The sequence below is a fragment of the Engystomops pustulosus genome, chromosome 7 (assembly GCF_040894005.1).
Source record: "Engystomops pustulosus chromosome 7, aEngPut4.maternal, whole genome shotgun sequence".
Lineage (NCBI taxonomy): Eukaryota > Metazoa > Chordata > Amphibia > Anura > Leptodactylidae > Engystomops > Engystomops pustulosus.
The window spans coordinates 3433809-3453826 of NC_092417.1; the positions used below are offsets into that span (position 1 = coordinate 3433809).

Here is a 20018-nt window from a genome sequence, read left to right on the forward strand (position 1 = left end):
AGGTTATATGTTCTCCTGGAGGTTGTGTGTTCTCCTGGAAGTTGTATGTTCTCTGGGAGGTTATATGTTCTCCTGGAGGTTGTGTGTTCTCCTGGAGGTTATATGTTCTCCTGGAGGTTGTGTGTTCTCCTGGAAGTTGTATGTTCTCTGGGAGGTTATATGTTCTCCTGGAGGTTGTGTGTTCTCCTGGAGGTTGTATGTTCTCCTGGAGATTGTATGTTATCCGGGAGGTTATATGTTCTCCTGGAGGTTATATGTTCTCCTGGAGGTTATATGTTCTCCTGGAGGTTGTATGTTCTCCTGGAGGTTGTATGTTGTCCTAGAGGTTATATGTTCTCTTGGAGGTTGTATGTTCTCCTGGAGGTTGTATGTTCTCCTGGAGGTTATATGTTCTCCTGGAGGTTGTATGTTCTCCTAGAGGTTATATGTTCTCTTGGAGGTTGTATGTTCTCCTGGAGGTTGTATGTTCTCCTGGAGGTTGTATGTTCTCCTGGAGGTTATATGTTCTCCTGGAGGTTATATGTTCTCCTGGAGGTTGTATGTTCTCTGGGAGGTTGTATGTTCTCCTGGAGGTTATATGTTCTCTTGGAGGTTGTATGTTCTCCTGGAGGTTGTATGTTCTCCTGGAGGTTGTATGTTCTCCGGGAGGTTGTATGTTCTCCTGGAGGTTGTATGTTCTCCTGGAGGTTGTGTGTTCTCCTGGAGGTTGTATGTTCTCCTGGCGGTTGTATGTTCTCCTGGAGGTTATATCTTCTCCTACAGGATGTGTGGGTGTGTGATTTTAGGAATATCTCATAGCTGCAGCGGTTCCCTCTGGTGGATGAGCCTCACAATTACATCACAACATTAGGAAATCCTTGATGCCCCCTGCTGGACTTTGTGCAGCCTCTTCCCATCTCCAGGTCTGCGTCCACTTTCAGTAATGTAAGTGGCAGCACATACTTGGATTCCCTGTGATCTGCAGTGACACAAGGTCTGGGCGCTCAATGGATGATGCACAAGAACAACAAGTCACAGAAAATCACTTACCTTTAACCTCTCTTGGAATCTCCTCCCTCCCAGCAGAGATGATGGCAGAGAAACCCCCATTTCCAATCCTTGGGGTCCCTTTCTAGATCACATTGTGCTGGTGGAGTCTTATCTCCTTTTTCTCCAAGGTAAATGCTCTGCTAAGAAGTTTCCCATGGAGATCCCCGATACAATGTGTGAGTGGTGTGAACCTTCCATGAAGATCATCATTAATGGGGATTGTCCATACCTCCCAACATTTGTGAAAGGGAAAGAGGGACAAAATGGCGGCACGCGTAGTGATCCCCCTAGGCCCCCCCCCCAATCACTCCCTGGCACGCCCCAAATTTTAACCATATAACAATAATAAAATTTATCTCAATAATAAATTTTTTTTTTTTATCCTTATTGGGATTTGAACCTAGAACCTGCAGTGTCCATGGATGATAATGACACAGCACCTCTAGCAACTGAGCTAAGAGCCCAGAAAAGATCTAGACGAGGAATTTTGGTAACTAAGAACTGAAGCCAACGTTTCGATTCCAGTTGAATCTTACTCAAGCATGCTTGAGAAAGATTCAACTGGAATCGAAACGTTGCAATTTTTATGCTTGGATGATGTTATAATAAAGACTATTTGGAACTGAACCGTACCGGGTGCTGTGGCTTCCTCCATCTATTATGGTAACTAAGAACTGTTACTGCTACTGTTACACTGTGACACAGATTTAATGCCTTGGTATATAGAGAGGGATCTTCTCAGAGATTATTATTGTAATTATTGAGACAATTATAACTATAAATATAATTATAGCGATGATTATTATTATTTTTACTATTATTAATAATTGTCTCCATAATAATAAAATAATACAATTCAGAATAATAATAGTCTCCATAATTACAATAATAATCTCTGAGAAGATCCCTCTCTATATATCAGGGCATTAAGTCTGTGTCACAGTGTAACCGTAGCAGATAACATTTCCTAGTTAAAAAAAATCCTTAGTTATGTAATCACTGGGCTCATAGCTCAGTGGGTAGAGGCTCCTATCTCTAATGCAGAGGGCCTGGGGTCTGAATCCCAGACTGGGCAAAAATGTATTTAATTTAACTAAAAAAAGAGCTTGTGTCTGGGGAAGACCTGGAGACCATATATGGACAGATGCTGATCTGAACCTGATGACGTGGTCCCTGCTCTCCGCTAACCCGACACATCTCTCAAAAGGATTCCCTGCCCAATGTCTGTAGAAACCATTCAGTAATATTAATTCAGGCTTTGAAAGTATTTACAGAGCCGGGAGGGAAAATCCATGACAATCTGACAGTTGCCCGTGACGCGGGGCAGAGGTAAGAAAAACGGGACTGTCCCGGCAAAATCGGGACGATTGGGAGCTATGATTCTGATGATGAGTCTGATTCTGGCCCTGGCAGCTAATCCTGATGGCTCAGAGATAGATGCAAGGATGGAGCAGACCCCAATCGTCTCTCCATGTTACTCTTCTATCCCCTAAGAACTCGGTCCCTTCTCCTGCTGTCAAGGACCGCGGCCATTGTGTTCTGTAAAGCCGGAGGAGAACATCGTCTACAGGTTGTCTCTATGTCTCTACTGCAGTGACTGAAGTAAATTGTCCCACCAGACCCCCGGCAGAGTCACCCGGACAATCAGGTCTCTTCTGAGTCGGTTACTGAGATTCTATTCTCGCTTTCTCTGTGTGTTGGGGATAAGTCTGTGTCTGGACCTGATAGATTGCGAGTCCGTAACTAATCTCAGTGATTAAATGGAGAGGGGGTAGAATTCCCCCAGATTTCTAGGCAGGTCGGATCAATACAGTAAAAGTATTTGGTGTTGAATAACCTTCCCTCTGGTGTCATTTTGGGTCTCCCATGATCAGCGTCACATCACCCGGTCTTTGATTGGAGAGCTGGATACCTAAGTGCTCATCTCTTTGCACTTCATTACTTGTGTCTGAGTGTGGAGGATAAGACCCTGAGAACAGCTTGGATTTTGCTTCTGCATTTTGATAAAATATCTGTCAGGATTGATCTCCGTCCAGGATCGGAGTATCCCAGGGGAGGATATTCGAGTTGTCTCCCCCAGAAGATGACACCAGGTATAGATCCAGGAGAGTCTACAGAAGGGACACATCCGCCCCTCTAATAATTAAAGTAATAATGTGATAATGTGATTTTAAAAAACTGTCTTAAAACCTTAAGGAACATTGTTATACATTGTGCTGTAGTCGGGATCTGGTATAGATTTGGTATTGAGCCTGAAGTCAGAGGATTGGATGAGAATTATATCATGAAGAAGACACAAGTAGCCATAACATCCGGCAGGACGGGGTATAGGAGGCCCATACCAGAGCGTGGTACTAGCATGAAGGTGTGTGGGGTGAGCCACAGAAGAGAACAGTGGCCTCTGCTATCAGTGTATGAGCCGTTAGACCTGTGGGGATACTGCACAAGGCTGGGTCCGAGACCACCACCGAGAGAGGCAGAGGGGCTGATGGAGGGTAAGAGATGAGGATGCTGCCCCGGATCCCCCCAGGATGCTCAGACTTGCACTTGTTGTAGTCAGTGGATAGGACACAAGTTACAACAAAGTAGTGAGAAAGTTCTGATCCGGAGGCGTCGATCCTGGAGGAGATTACAGTGTGACAGCAGCCATTGTCCTGAGTGTAAGCTCCGGTCATTACTCATATAATACTGCTGAGTAACAAGGTGCGTGTCACACACAAGTATCTCATTGTCCTCAACATCCAGAGGCCTACACATCATGTGCGATACTGTCTGCTGTGTATCTAATCCTACCTCGTGTGATACTGTCTGCTGTGTATCTAATCCTACCTCGTGTGATACTGTCTGCTGTGTATCTAATCCTACCTCGTGTGATACTGTCTGCTGTGTATCTAATCCTACCTCGTGTGATACTGTCTGCTGTGTATCTAATCCTACCACGTGTGTCTGTGTGGTACAGTCTGTACATAATCCTATACTGTATACCTAATACTATATTGTCCTCTATTTGGACACTTCCAGACATCGCAGTGCAGAACTCCGGAGCCGTGTAGAGATCCAGGACAATGGATAACATTCTGTCTGGACATGTCATGTAATACTCTTACAGCCTCACATACACGATAGATCATCCTCCACTGCCAGATCCTCACATCCACCCACAATTATACATCAACCACACGACACGGAGGAGAACGTAGAGCGATATACCATCCTCCATACACCCCACAGGCAGCAGCGTAGTACAAGCACCAGGACCACATCTGGGGGTAACACATGGGACATCGGGGCAGAGGGGAGGATAGGGACCGGATTATGGAAACGTTTTGTCAACAGAAGGGAACCAGTTACAAGTTTAGGGGTCTCTAAAAATGTAGGAATTTAGGGGCACGGTGGCCCTGGTCTGTCGATCTCCTGCTTCTTACCGGAGGCAGATTACATGAAGTTGATGTCAGGGAGGCAAAGTTCTTGGAGGACGTTTCCTCAGGTCTCTTTGTAACGTTCCTGGTGGACCTGCACGGAGGACAGATACAAGAAGTCAGACCTTTTATGCCTCATTGTTTTCTGCTGCGTTTCTTTGGAAAATTCTGTGACTATTGATGACCTCTACCTAGGAAAAGTATTGATGGTGTCTGACTAGAAGCATCACACACATCAGTAGTTTTCTGGATTCCACAATAATTGGGGTCTAATGGATCACAGTCAGGGCCGGCGCTATGGGTAGGCAAAGGTGGCAATTGCCCAGGGCCCCCAGGGAGAAAGGGGAGAATCTCTTCTTTCAAATGAATCTTGAATTTTGTCTCTAGGTGCTATGGATCCAGAGATATTCAGGTTTAAAGTGAGAATATCAGGTGCCATTTTTATATATAAATATCACTTCTGACGGCAGTTTAACAGTTTATATCTCCGTTTTTCTGCATTCTAGAAACACAAATTTAGATTCATATAAAAGAGGAGACTCTCTTCTTTCATAGGAAATAAGTGAGGTTCTATGTGTTACAGAGCCAGAGATACAGCCCCCTGAAGTGCACCCCCCCCCTCCAGATTCTTAGCCATCAGGCTGCGGGAGCATTTGCTGCACACAGGAGCTGCTGCACCTCACAGATAATGGAAATAGTCACTTTATATCTTACTACATTCTGATAAGGAATAATATCAACTAATATTCATGTTTTTAACCCTTCTCTATGCAAATCTAAGAACACACTTTGGGCCACATGTATCAATCGTTTTTTTCTGTTGTTTTTGCGCCTTTTCATTCAGGCGCACCGTTTTTTGTGCCATATTTGCAACTAAATGTGACTAAATGCTAGCTGCGCAGCAAAAAATAACCAGCTTTCCCTCATTTATCCTAGCAATCCAGATGTTTTGATGCGCCTAATGATATTCATCACTTGCGACTTTTCATTTAGGCGCAAAAATGGGCGCAAAAACACTCCAGCCCGGAGCTGGCGTTAACTGAGAAGAAAGCACTGAGCCCCTTTGCAGAAGAGCTCATTTCTAGCAGAAAAGCTCAACCAGACACTGCAGACACTAGAACATATAATACAGACATGAGATACTCTGCAGACACTAGAACAGATCATACAGACATGAGATACTCTGCAGACACTAGAACAGATCATACAGACATGAGATACTCTGCAGACACTAGAACAGATCATACAGACATGAGATACTCTGCAGACACTAGAACAGACCATACAGACATGAGATACTCTGCAGACACTAGTACATATAATAGATACATTAGATACATTACAGACAGGAGCTGCAGACTCTATTTACACTTCATCACCTTCTATTTACAAAACATTCTGCAAAACGCTGAGCTCACAGCAAGAGAGAAGAGAACGTAACAGAATGTTGCACATAGTACTGACAAGTGTCCCCCATGTCATTCTGCACAGTATCACCAGTGTGTCTGAGGGGGATACTGTGCAGGATTACAGGGGTGCAGCAGGAGACCAGCACTGGGGGATCCCCTCCAGGAGAAGCCCCTGCTGAGGAGGTCACTGGGTGCAGGGTGTCACACACCTGGGTGCTGCTGAGGAGGTCACTGGGTGCTGGGTGTCACACACCTGGGTGCTGCTGAGGAGGTCACTGGGTGCAGGGTGTCACACACCTGGGTGCTGCTGAGGAGGTCACTGGGTGCTGGGTGTCACACACCTGGGTGCTGCTGTGAGTGTTATCTTCATTCTGGGCTGTGGGAGAAGCAGAGAGGAGGAACATTACGCCAAAACTGCGCCAAAATTGCGCCTAAACTGAGTTAAAGTAAAGTGATTAATAAGAGGCAGGAAATTACCTTATCACAGATGGTTGTAGCTTGTGATAATTCGGGAAAACAGTGCGCCAGAATTTAGGCGCAACTACTACACTTAGGCGCACAAAAGTGATAAATGTGGCCCTTTCTCTCTTATTCCCTTTTATTTTGTGATAGTTATTTTTTGTTGGGAAAATTGACTGATACGATGAACATTCAATCCTCTTCGCCTAATGTGACTACACCGCGACCAGGACATGTCCATAAAGTTATATGTAACACCAAACACACAGACATGTCCTGGAATAAAGTGTTTATTTCCCATCATCCTCCATTACTTACACCGATGTTATGACGTTCTCACTCTCATTCTTATGAAGCGCGGAGGGTTCTGTTATTGTGCGGCTAATACAATGGCGACATCTAATAGTGACTTTTATTATCTCATTAGAGGGGTTTATGGACATATAATTATTTATTTGGGTGACCATTGTGTAAGGAACAGACAATGATAGATCTGTGTGAATTTTCTGCAGTTCCCTTTGCTGCATATTTTGGTGAATATACACATGTGGGGTATGTATGATCTCCTCACATCTTACTGGTTTAGGAAAGTAGATTTTCTTTATATAAGTATCTGGATTTGTACATATTTTAGAGGAAATTTTGAATGTTAATTGCCAAATGCATCGCCTGGTTGTCTGCTTTCAAAATTCTATAGGTTTTATGGCGCCTTTACTTTTTATTCTGTTTTATTGATATATTTTGCAGTTTGTGACTGTCTAAAAATGTCTAGCTGAAAAGCAGATATCTAGTTATTACAGTTTTAGTGCTATTATGTGGATTTATTCATGTGAACATATCAATAGGGCACATTTGTGAACTCTACAAATGTCCATGTATTACATTTAGGAGATGTGAAGGTAAATATTTTCTGTTTGGATCAAATTTTTTGCCATCAAAGTCAAATTTTAAGTATTTTTAATAAAATGTTTCAATTTGAATCAAAATTGCATGAAGGCGCCTATGTCTATAAAATTTTTCATGCAATTTTGAAAATGGGGCAAGTGTCTGCTTTCAGAAAATATCGGTCCCCCTCCCCAAATTTTTTGGAGTGTGGGAGGAAACCGGAGGACCCGGATGAAACCCACGCAGAAACATACAAAATCTTTGCAGATGTTGACCAGCGCTGCAAGGCTGTAGTGCTTATCACGGAGCCACCATGCTTCCCATAAATCTCCCTATCATCTATCTATCTCCTATAAAATTCTCCCATATTACAGTTTGTTTTACCAGACTAAAGGAGCCTCTTGCTGACTGTGACTGGTCATAAAATAGTTTTATTTTGGGGCCCCACTTTTAGTTTTGCCCAGGGCCCCACTTTGTCTAGAACCGGCCCTGATCACAGTGTAACTGCTCTGTCCGTGCAATGCATCTGAGGAGGCGCCGATTGTGTCCTTATGTCTCTCTTGTACATTGTCAGTGTGAACACGGGCTTGGGATTGCTGATTTTGTATTGAATTGCACCACACACTAATCTCCTTATGCAGCTCTGCTCCGGCTCATTAACAGTTAACCCGCTGTGACAGACAGAGCTTTGCTCCAATCATTCCTGGGGCCAGGACTCTGGTATCACATAAATCATCTGCTCATAGTTCAGCGCTGACTATAGATTTGTTGTGACATTAGCTCGTCCTGTTCTGTCTTCTTCTCTGTGTTTTGCACTTTTTGGACAGGGAGGTGCAGTGTGTCACACGAGGACACCCTCCCTGCTCCGCACTCTGCCGCCTCTGCCTCACCTGAGTATCTGACTATCCCAAGGGGAGGATAAATCAAGTTGTCTCCCCCAGAAGATGACACCATGTATAGATCCAGGGGAGACCACAGAAGGGGACACATCCGCCCCTCTAACTCTCCTATAGAGGCAGGTTTCCACCTTGTAGAAGAAGGATGAGGAGCCAGACCATGTGTAGATGATCATGAACTTCCACATCCACTTTCTCTGGATTCCAGATCAGGTAGTGGCTGAGAACTGGTTCTGTAAGAGTAAACTCTGCGGGGCCTACAGTCCGGATCAGAGAAAGGGAGGAGGGACAGATGACATTTATCACCCCAGAAGGACATGTTGAAGACCTGGTGACGCCCTTTGGGTTGTGTCATGCTCCTACACTCTTCCAACAATTTCTTAATGACTAGAGATGAGCGAAAATCAGCAATCCCAAGCCCGTGTTCACACTGACAATGTACAAGAGAGACGTAAGGACACAATCGGCGCCTCCTCAGATGCATTGCACGGACAGAGCAGTTACACTGTGATTAGAGATGAGCGAACATGCTCGTCCGAGCTTGATGCTCGGTCGAGCATTAGGGTACTCGAAACTGCTCGTTGCTCGGACGAATACTTCGCCCGCTCGAGAAAATGGCAGCTCCCGCCGTTTTGCTTTTTGGCGGCCAGAAACAGAGCCAATCACAAGCCAGGAGACTCTGCACTCCACCCAGCATGACGTGGTACCCTTACACGTCGATAGCAGTGGTTGGCTGGCCAGATCAGGTGACCCTGGGATAGACTAGCCGCTGCCCGCGCTGCTCGGATCATTCTGTGTCTGGATGCCGCTAGGGAGAGAGCTGCTGCTGGTCAGGGAAAGCGTTAGGGTGTTCTATTAGCTTACTGTTAGGCAGGAGTGATTCTCCAAGAACCCAACAGCCCTTCTTAGGGCTACAATAACGTTCTACTTTTTTTATTTTAATTTGCATCTAGTACCATTTTGTGAGGAATTAGCAGGGGGACTTGCTACCGTTGTGTTCTGCGCTTAGTGGCACACATATCCATAGCAAAGACCGAAGTGGGAAAATTTAGTAGGGGTTGGATTTCAATTAGGCACTAACTCAGTGTCATCTCATCTGGCATAGTAGTGTGCTTTGATACTTGGCTAGAAAATAGCCATAGCAATAGGATAGCATTGTTTGGTTTTAAAAACTCAAAAAAAAACAAAAAACACAAAAAAAAAAAAACACACAAAAAAAAACAAAAAAAAGTAAAAAAAAAAATAAAGTTATAACTCTCATTTTAAAAATGTTTAACCCGAGGGCTAGGGGTAGAGGACGAGGGCGGGGACGTGGGCGTCCAACTACTGCAGGGGTCAGAGGCCGTGGTCCTGGGCGGGGTGAGACACCACCTGCTGATGAGGGAGCAGGGGAACGCCGCAGAGCTACACTCCCTAGGTTCATGTCTGAAGTTACTGGGACTCGTGGTAGAGCACTGTTGAGGCCAGAACAGTGCGAACAGGTGATGTCGTGGATTGCTGACAATGCTTCGAGCAATTTGTCCACCACCAGTCAGTCTTCCACGCAGTCCACCCATGTCACCGAAATCGCCACTCCTCCAGCTCCTGCACCTCAGCCTCCTCCCCCCCAGTCTGCCCCCTCCCAGGAAAATTTGGCATTTGAACCGGCATACTCTGAGGAACTGTTTTCTGGACCCTTCCCACAGTCACAAACCACTTGTCCGGTTGCTGCTGAGCAATTTTCCGATGCCCAGGTTTTCCACCAGTCACAGTCTGTGGGTGATGATGACCTTCTTGACGTAGTGGAAGTGTGTAAAGAGGTGTCCGACGATGAGGAGACACGGTTGTCAGACAGTGGGGAAGTTGTTGTCAGGGCAGGAAGTCCGAGGGGGGAGCAGACTGAGGGATCGGAGGATGATGAGGTGACAGACCCAAGCTGGGTTGAGAGGCCGGGTGAACACAGTGCTTCTGAGACGGAGGAGAGTCCTCGACCAGAACAGGTTGGAAGAGGCAGTGGTGGGGCCAGACGGAGAGGCAGGGCCAGAGCTGGTGCATCAGCGCCAAATGTGTCAACTAGTGAAGCTCCCGTGGCGAGGGCTCCTGCGGCGAGGGCTAGATCTTCAGAAGTCTGGAGGTTCTTTAAGGAAACACCGGATGACCGACGGACTGTGGTGTGCAACATTTGCCAAACCAGGCTCAGCAGGGGTTCCACCACTACTAGCTTAACTACCACCAGTATGCGCAGGCATATGAATGCTAAACACCCCACTCAGTGGCAACAAGCCCGTTCACCTCCGGCCGTGCACACCACTGCTCCTTCCCCTGTGTCAGCTGCTAGTCAGCCCCCTGCCCAGGACCCTGCCACAAAAACCCCATCGTCGCCTCCACGATCCTCCACAGCATCCACCAGCGTTCAGCTCTCCATACCCCAGACGCTGGAGCGGAAACGCAAATATAGTGCAACCCACCCGCACGCCCAAGCCCTTAATGTGCACATCTCCAGATTGCTTAGCCTGGAGATGCTGCCCTATAGGCTAGTAGAGACCGAGGCCTTTCGCAACCTCATGGCGGCGGCCGCCCCTCGGTATTCGGTCCCCAGCCGCCACTACTTTTCCCGATGTGCCGTCCCAGCCCTGCACCAGCACGTGTCAGACAACATCATCCGTGCCCTGACCAACGCCGTTTCTGACAAGGTCCACCTGACCACGGACACGTGGACGAGTGCTGCCGGGCAGGGCCACTATATATCGCTGACGGCACATTGGGTTAACTTGGTGGAGGCTGGGACCGAGTCTGACACTGGGGCTGCTCATATACTGCCGACGCCGAGGATTGCGGGGCCTACCTCGGTCCAGGTGTTTCAGGCCTACTATGCCTCCTCCTCCTCCCACCCCTCCTCCACCTCCTCCTCCGAACTACCATCCGTGGGCACGGCGCCATCAGTCGGTAGCTCTAGGCACAGCAGCAGTGCCGTCGCTAAGCGACAGCAGGCGGTGCTCAAACTGCTGAGCCTAGGCGACAAAAGGCACACCGCCCAAGAGCTATTACAGGGCATCACGGCGCAGACTGATCTGTGGCTGGCACCGCTGAACCTCAAGCCGGGAATGGTTGTGTGTGACAACGGCCGTAACCTGGTGGCGGCTCTGCAACTCGGCAGACTGACACATGTGCCATGCCTGGCCCATGTGTTAAATCTGATAGTGCAGCGTTTCCTCAAGACATACCCCAATCTGTCTGATTTGCTCACGAAGGTGCGCCGCATCTGTGCGCATTTCAGGAAGTCCAGCCCAGATGCTGCCACTCTCAGGGCAGCGCAGCGCCGCCTCCAACTGCCCGCTCACCGACTGTTGTGCGACGTGCCCACGAGGTGGAATTCAACACTGACCATGTTATCCAGAGTTTACCAGCAGCGCAGAGCGATTGTAGACTGCCAGATGTCAACTTCCACCAGAACTGGTAGTCAGGTCAGTCAGCTTCCTCAAGTCTACAATGAGGAGTGGACGTGGATGTCTGATATCTGTCAGGTGCTGAGTAACTTTGAGGAGTCAACACAGATGGTCAGTGGCGATGCCGCCATCATCAGCCTCACCATCCCGCTGCTTGGCCTGTTGAAAAACTCTCTGGTCAGCATGAAGTCGGAAGCTTTGCGCTCGTCACAAGAGACGGGGGAAGAATATTCCCTTGTTGATAGCCAAAGCACCCTGAGGTCTGTTTCTCAGCGCATATCGGAGGAGGTGGAGGTGGAGGAGGATGAGGAGGAAGAGGAGGAGAATGTTGGCGAGACACAAGAGGGGACCATTGTTGAGTCCTTCACTGTTCAGCGTGTATGGGCAGAAGAAGAGGAGTTGGAGGAGTTGGAGGAGGAGGAAATGGACAGTCAGGCCAGTGAGGGGAGTGAATTCTTACGCGTTGGTACTCTGGCGCATATGGCAGATTTCATGCTAGGCTGCCTATCCCGTGACCCTCGCGTTCAAAGAATTTATTCCAGCACCGATTACTGGGTGTTCACTCTCCTGGACCCACGGTACAAGCAAAATCTTCCCACTCTCATCCCTGGAGAGGAAAGGAGTGTGAGAATGCATGAATACCAGCAGGCCCTGGTGCACAAGCTGAAACAGTATTTCCCTTCTGACAGCGCTAGCGGCAGAGTGCGTAGTTCTGCGGGACAAGTAGCGAGGGAGAGTAGGCGAGCAGGCAGCTTGTCCAGCACTGGCAAGGGTACGCTTTACAAGGCTTTTGCCAGCTTTATGTCACCCCAGCAAGACACTGTCACCTGTCCCCAGTCTCGGCAGAGTAGGGCTGATCTTTACAGAAAGATGGTGAGGGAGTACGTAGCTGACCATACCATCGTCCTAAATGATCACACAGCTCCCTACAACTACTGGGTTTCAAAGCTGGACATGTGGCACGAACTGGCGCTCTACGCCTTGGAGGTTCTTGCCTGCCCTGCCGCTAGCGTCTTGTCCGAGCGGGTTTTCAGTGCAGCTGGTGGCATCATCACCGATAAGCGTACACGCCTGTCGACTGACAGCGCTGACAGGCTGACGCTTATTAAAATGAATAAAGGCTGGATTTCTCAGAATTTCCAATCTCCACCAGGTGAAGGAAGCTCAACCTGAATAATTGATCCACTCCTCCTCCTCCTCATTTTCCTCCTTCTCCTCCTCTTTGTACAGTAAAGCAGAGGAAAATGGCTATTTTTTGACAGGGCCCACTGGCTCTTGCTATAGTACTTCATGCATTTAATTTTTCTGCAGGGCCACCTACCCGGTCCTCTGTTTGAAACAATTTTTGTGAGTGCCACATACAGGCACTCAATCTATTCCATTTTACTGCAGGGCCACCTACCTGCTCCAAACAGAAAGCTAGTGTTTAGCATAGATCCACCTTTAGGGTATGGCATGTTATCACGTCTGGCTAAGATAGCACTATAAAACACTGCGCACACATAGCAAGTGACTGCAGCCTGGGAAATTATATGGAAATACCCCCCGGAGTGAGAGGGTAGTCTGAGAGCGTGGATTACACTCCTAATAGTCCATATTCCCCCTGATACAGATGTGGCCAGGACTTGCTATCTAATCTATCACTGTGTAGCCTCTAACCATACTAAAAAGAGCGCACGCAGCACAGCGAACCTTTCTATACCTACCTGTGTGCAACATAGCGAACCCCTCAATACCTACCTGTGTGCAACATAGCGAACCCCTCAATACCTACCTGTGTGCAACATAGCGAACCCTACAATACCTACCTGTGTGCAACATAGCGAAACCCCTCAATACCTACCTGTGGGTTCCTAACTCCCTATTCCACACTTAAAACGTTAACTCATCTCAAACTCCTCACGTTCCTCTCCTTGCTCCGAAGGAAAAATCTACTTCTTTTCCCACCGTTCCAACTTTTAGTTTTTCTTTTGTTTCTACACACTGGGAAAATATTCCTTATGGTTGAAATAAATGATTAATAAAAGTTACATTTTATCAGAATCCTCATTGACATAGGTCGGAGGACGTCCTTGTTGCAGAAATGCAAAGTTTGTAAATCGACTAGAAGCATCACACACATCAGTAGTTTTCTGGATTCCACCATAATTGGGGTCTAATGGATCACAGTGTAACCGCTCTGTCCGTGCAATGCATCTGAGGAGGCGCCGATTGTGTCCTTATGTCTCTCTTGTACATTGTCAGTGTGAACACGGCTTGGCATTGCTGATTTTGTATTGAATTGCACCACACACTAATCTCCTTATGCAGCTCTGCTCCGGCTCATTAACAGTTAACCCGCTGTGGCAGACAGAGCTTTGCTCCAATCATTCCTGGGGCCAGGACTCTGGTATCACATAAATCATCTGCTCATAGTTCAGCGCTGACTATAGATTTGTTGTGACATTAGCTCGTCCTGTCCTGTCTTCTTCTCTGCGTTTTGCACTTCAGCGCATGAAGGGAATGTCACCTAGTTGTCCTCTTACTGTTTAGGGTATGTGAGGCAAACAGGTAGGGAAAGCTGGGCTCTGGGTTTAGCATCAGGACCCACAAGCTGTGTCATTACTCCGTTCCCAGACCCTGCGTTACAGTAACAACTGATAATTGACAACAACGGATCCACAACAGGTTCTCTGGTGACCCGAGAGTCTCAGCTGTCAGGACATGGTGGTCCTACATGTTGGAGTAGTGTCCTCCATCCTGCAGCAGGTGGGCTCCATGGAGGAGAGGGTCAGAGGGTCTTCTTGTAGGGATCACAGGTAGAAGCTGATGACTCTGTGTCATGATTCACTGCTGCGGGGATTAGAGTGCAGCAGGGGATGGAGGTTCTTCATTGTGATCAGAGGGCAGTGACTTACAGATCTGATATTGAGTTATTCAGGCAGGGCGTGACCCCATGGCCCGGCTGATAGTTAGGTCCCTACAGGACGGGGAGGTGCAGGGTGTCACCTGGGTCCTCCGGTGTTTATAACATGAGGACACCCTCCCTGCTCAGCACTCTGCTGCCTCTGCCTCACCTGCTCCACATAGACCTGCAGATACCTGCACAGGTAAGTCGCTCATGTCCCGGTCCTGGGGTGGGGGGTGCTGCAGTCACATCACCTATAGACGCTGAGGGATCTGCACCAGACTGCTGCAGCAGACGGGGAGACAACTGGTTATTCTTTTCCATAGTAAAATCTCGATAATAACTGATCATGAAAATCCCCTGTAATCACTGAGCAGTGCCGAGACCCTCTGCGTCCTCTGCACCCCGACCCCCAACTTACCTCCATCTTATCTCTATATCCGACCTTAACTGAGACCCTCTACATGCTCTGCCCCCCGACCCCCAACTTACCTCCATTTTATCTCTATATCCGACCTTAACTGAGACCCTCTACATGCTCTGCCCCCCGACCCCCAACTTACCTCCATTTTATCTCTATATCCGACCTTAACTGAGACCCTCTACATGCTCTGCCCCCAGACCCCCCATCTTACCTCCATCTTATCTCTTATCCGACCTTAACTGAGACCCTCTGCATCCTCTGCCCCCCGACCCCCAACTTACCTCCATCTTATCTGACCTTAAATGAGACCCTCTATGTGCTCTGCACCCCGACACCCCCCATCTTATCTCTTATCCGACCTTAACTGAGACCCTCTGCGTCCTCTGCGTTCTAGCGAAAAGGATAATTTGAACTTTTAGTTTTATATATTTTTTTACTGTATTTCTAGACTCCCTGGGGTATTTAACCCTAGGGAGTCTGATCACTTATACAATATACTGCAGCAGGATTGCAGTGTACTGTACATTGACTGGATGTGTGGACCCTGTGTTAGGGTTCAAGCTGTCATAGCAACACATCAGAGGGGGCGCCACCCAGATCCCAGATGGGGGCACCCATGTGTTACCATCACTTGAGTGCCGCCATCGCGTTTCATGTACTTACCTGAAATTTATGCAGCTTTGTGACATGTTGGAAAGGGAATAAAAAGGCATAAACCACCTGCAGCGACATCGGCCGTTATGGTGGGTAATAATGAATGACGACGCAGAACTCATGTTACTACTTACATAATGCGGGTGCAAGGGTTTCTCCCGATTGCTAATGGGTTTCGACCCAAGTTCTTGGGTTTCTATCCCCCCCTGTATCATCTCTATCTGCCATATCCTGTATCTACTATCCCCCCTGTATCATCTCTATCTGCCGTATCCTGTATCTTCTATCCCCCCCTGTATCATCTCTATCTGCCATATCCTGTATCTTCTATCCCCCCCTGTATCATCTCTATCTGCCGTATCCTGTATCTTCTATCCCCCCCTGTATCATCTCTATCTGCCGTATCCTGTATCTTCTATCCTCCCCCTGTATCATCTCTATCTGCCGTATCCTGTATCTTCTATCCGCCCCCTGTATCATCTCTATCTGCCGTATCCTGTATCTTCTATCCCCCCTGTATCATCTCTATCTGCCGTATCCTGTATCTTCTATCCCCCCTGTATCATCTCTATCTGCTGTATCCTGTATCTTCTATCCCCCCCTGTATCATCTCTATCTGCCGTATCCTGTATCTTCTATCCCCCCCCCTGTATCATCTCTATCTGCTGTATCCTGTATCTTCTATCCCCCCCTGTATCATCCCTATCTGCCGTATCCTGTATCTTCTATCCCTCCCTGTATTATCTCTATCTGCCGTATCCTGTATCTTCTATCCCCCCCTGTATCATCTCTATCTGCTGTATCCTGTATCTTCTATCCCCCCCTGTATCATCTCTATCTGCCGTATCCTGTATCTTCTATCCCCCCCTGTATCATCTCTATCTGCCGTATCCTGTATCTTCTATCCTCCCCCTGTATCATCTCTATCTGCCGTATCCTGTATCTTCTATCCCCCCCTGTATCATCTCTATCTGCCGTATCCTGTATCTTCTATCCCCCCCTGTATCATCTCTATCTGCCGTATCCTGTATCTTCTATCCTCCCCTGTATCATCTCTATCTGCCATATCCTGTATCTTCTATCCCCCCCTGTATCATCTCTATCTGCCGTATCCTGTATCTTCTACCCCCCCCTGTATCATCTCTATCTGCCTTATCCTGTATCTTCTATCCTCCCCCTGTATCATCTCTATCTGCCGTATCCTGTATCTTCTATCCCCCCCTGTATCATCTCTATCTGCTGTATCCTGTATCTTCTATCCCCCCCTGTATCATCTCTATCTGCCGTATCCTGTATCTTCTATCCGCCCCCTGTATCATCTCTATCTGTCGTATCCTGTATCTTCTATCCCCCCCTGTATCATCTCTATCTGCCGTATCCTGTATCTTCTATCCCCCCCTGTATCATCTCTATCTGCCGTATCCTGTATCTTCTATCCCCCCCCTGTATCATCTCTATCTGCTGTATCCTGTATCTTCTATCCCCCCTGTATCATCTCTATCTGCTGTATCCTGTATCTTCTATCCCCCCCCCCTGTATCATCTCTATCTGCCGTATCCTGTATCTTCTATCCCCCCCTGTATCATCTCTATCTGCCGTATACTGTATCTTCTATCCCCCCTGTATCATCTCTATCTGCCGTATCCTGTATCTTCTATCCCCCCCTGTATCATCTCTATCTGTCGTATCCTGTATCTTCTATCCCCCCCTGTATCATCTCTATCTGCCGTATCCTGTATCTTCTATCCCCCCCTGTATCATCTCTATCTGCCGTATCCTGTATCTTCTATCCCCCCCTGTATCATCTCTATCTGTCGTATCCTGTATCTTCTGTCCCCCCCTGTATCATCTCTATCTGCCGTATCCTGTATCTTCTATCCCCCCCTGTATCATCTCTATCTGCCGTATCCAGTATCTTCTATCCCCCCTGTATCATCTCTATCTGCCGTATCCTGTATCTTCTATCCCCCCCTGAATCATCTCTATCTGCCGTATCCTGTATCTTCTATCCCCCCCTGTATCATCTCTATCTGCTGTATCCTGTATCTTCTATCCCCCCCAGTATCATCTCTATCTGCCGTATCCTGTATCTTCTATCCCCCCCTGTATCATCTCTATCTGCCGTATCCAGTATCTTCTATCCCCCCCTGTATCATCTCTATCTGCCGTATCCTGTATCTTCTATCCCCCCCTGTATCATCTCTATCTGCCGTATCCTGTATCTTCTATCCCCCCCTGTATCATCTCTATCTGCCGTATCCTGTATCTTCTATCCCCCCCAGTATCATCTCTATCTGCCGTATCCTGTATCTTCTCTCCCCCCCCTGTATCATCTCTATCTGCTGTATCCTGTATCTTCTATCCCCCCCTGTATCATCTCTATCTGCTGTATCCTGTATCTTCTATCCCCCCCTGTATCATCTCTATCTGCTGTATCCTGTATCTTCTATCCCCCCCTGTATCATCTCTATCTGCCGTATCCTGTATCTTCTATCCCCCCCCTGTATCATCTCTATCTGCTGTATCCTGTATCTTCTATCCCCCCCTGTATAATCTCTATCTGCTGTATCCTGTATCTTCTATCCCCCCCAGTATTATCTCTATCTGCCGTATCCTGTATCTTCTATCCCCCCTGTATCATCTCTATCTGCCGTATCCTGTATCTTCTATCCCCCCCTGTATCATCTCTATCTGCCGTATCCTGTATCTTCTATCCCCCACCTATATCATCTCTATCTGCCGTATCCTGTATCTTCTATCCCCTCCTGTATCATCTCTATCTGCCGTATCCTGTATCTTCTATCCCCCCCTGTATCATCTCTATCTGCCATATCCTGTATCTTCTATCCCCCCCCCTGTATCATCTCTATCTGCCGTATCCTGTATCTTCTATCCCCCCCCCTGTATCATCTCTATCTGCTGTATCCTGTATCTTCTATCCCCCCCTGTATCATCTCTATCTGCCGTATCCTGTATCTTCTATCCCCCCCTGTATCATCTCTATCTGCCGTATCCTGTATCGTCTATCCCCCCTGTATCATCTCTATCTGCTGTATCCTGTATCTTCTATCCCCCCCTGTATCATCTCTATCTGCCGTATCCAGTATCTTCTATCCCCCCCTGTATCATCTCTATCTGCTGTATCCTGTATCGTCTATCCCCCCCTGTATCATCTCTATCTGCCGTATCCTGTATCTTCTATCCCCCCCTGTATCATCTCTATCTGCCGTATCCTGTATCTTCTATCCCCCCCTGTATCATCTCTATCTGCTGTATCCTGTATCTTCTATCCCCCCCTGTATCATCTCTATCTGCCGTATCCTGTATCTTCTATCCCCCCCTGTATCATCTCTATCTGCCGTATCCTGTATCTTCTATCCCCCCCTGTATCATCTCTATCTGCCGTATCCTGTATCTTCTATCCCCCCCTGTATCATCTCTATCTGCCGTATTCTGTATCTTCTATCCCCCCCTGTATCATCTCTATCTGCCGTATCCTGTATCTTCTATCCCCCCCTGTATCATCTCTATCTGCCGTATCCTGTATCTTCTATCCCCCCCAGTATCATCTCTATCTGCTGTATCCTGTATCTTCTATCCCCCCTGTATCATCTCCATCTGCCGTATCCTGTATCTTCTATCCCCCCCTGTATCATCTCTATCTGCCGTATCCTGTATCTTCTATCCCCCCCCTGTATCATCTCTATCTGCCGTATCCTGTATCTTCTATCCCCCCCTGTATCATCTCTATCTGCCGTATCCTGTATCTTCTATCCCCCCCCTGTATCATCTCTATCTGCTGTATCCTGTATCTTCTATCCCCCCCTGTATCATCTCTATCTGCCGTATCCTGTATCTTCTATCCCCCCCTGTATCATCTCTATCTGCCGTATCCTGTATCTTCTATCCCCCCCTGTATCATCTCTATCTGCCGTATCCTGTATCTTCTATCCCCCCCTGTATCATCTCTATCTGCCGTATCCTGTATCTTCTATCCCCCCCAGTATCATCTCTATCTGCCGTATCCTGTATCTTCTATCCCCCCCCCTGTATCATCTCTATCTGCTGTATCCTGTATCTTCTATCCCCCCCTGTATCATCTCTATCTGCAGTATCCTGTATCTTCTATCCCCCCCTGTATCATCTCTATCTGCCGTATCCTGTATCTTCTATCCCCCCCCCGTATCATCTCTATCTGCCGTATCCTGTATCTTCTATCCCCCCCTATATCATCTCTATCTGCAGTATCCTGTATCTTCTATCCCCCCTGTATCATCTCTATCTGCTGTATCCTGTATCTTCTATCCCCCACAGTATCATCTCTATCTGCTGTATCCTGTATCTTCTATCCCCCCCTGTATCATCTCTATCTGCTGTATCCTGTATCGTCTCTCCCCCCCTGTATTATCTCTATCTGCCGTATCCTGTATCTTCTATCCCCCCCTGTATCATCTCTATCTGCCGTATCCTGTATCTACTATCCCCTCTGTATCATCTCTATCTGCCGTATCCTGTATCTTCTATCCCCCCC

General features: G+C 47.5%; 2 protein-coding genes across 2 annotated transcripts in view; both read left to right on the forward strand.

Annotated features, from left to right (window-relative positions):
• Nucleotides 1–20018, forward strand: part of LOC140069132 (uncharacterized) — a 137009-nt gene that overhangs the window by 29261 nt on the left and 87730 nt on the right. The window lies entirely within an intron of this gene.
• Nucleotides 14477–20018, forward strand: part of LOC140069134 (protein S100-A1-like) — a 31398-nt gene continuing 25856 nt past the window's right edge. The window contains exon 1 of the mRNA XM_072114499.1: nt 14477–14611. The gene's annotated coding sequence lies outside the window, so the exon portion shown is untranslated. The remainder of the gene's footprint in view (nt 14612–20018) is intronic.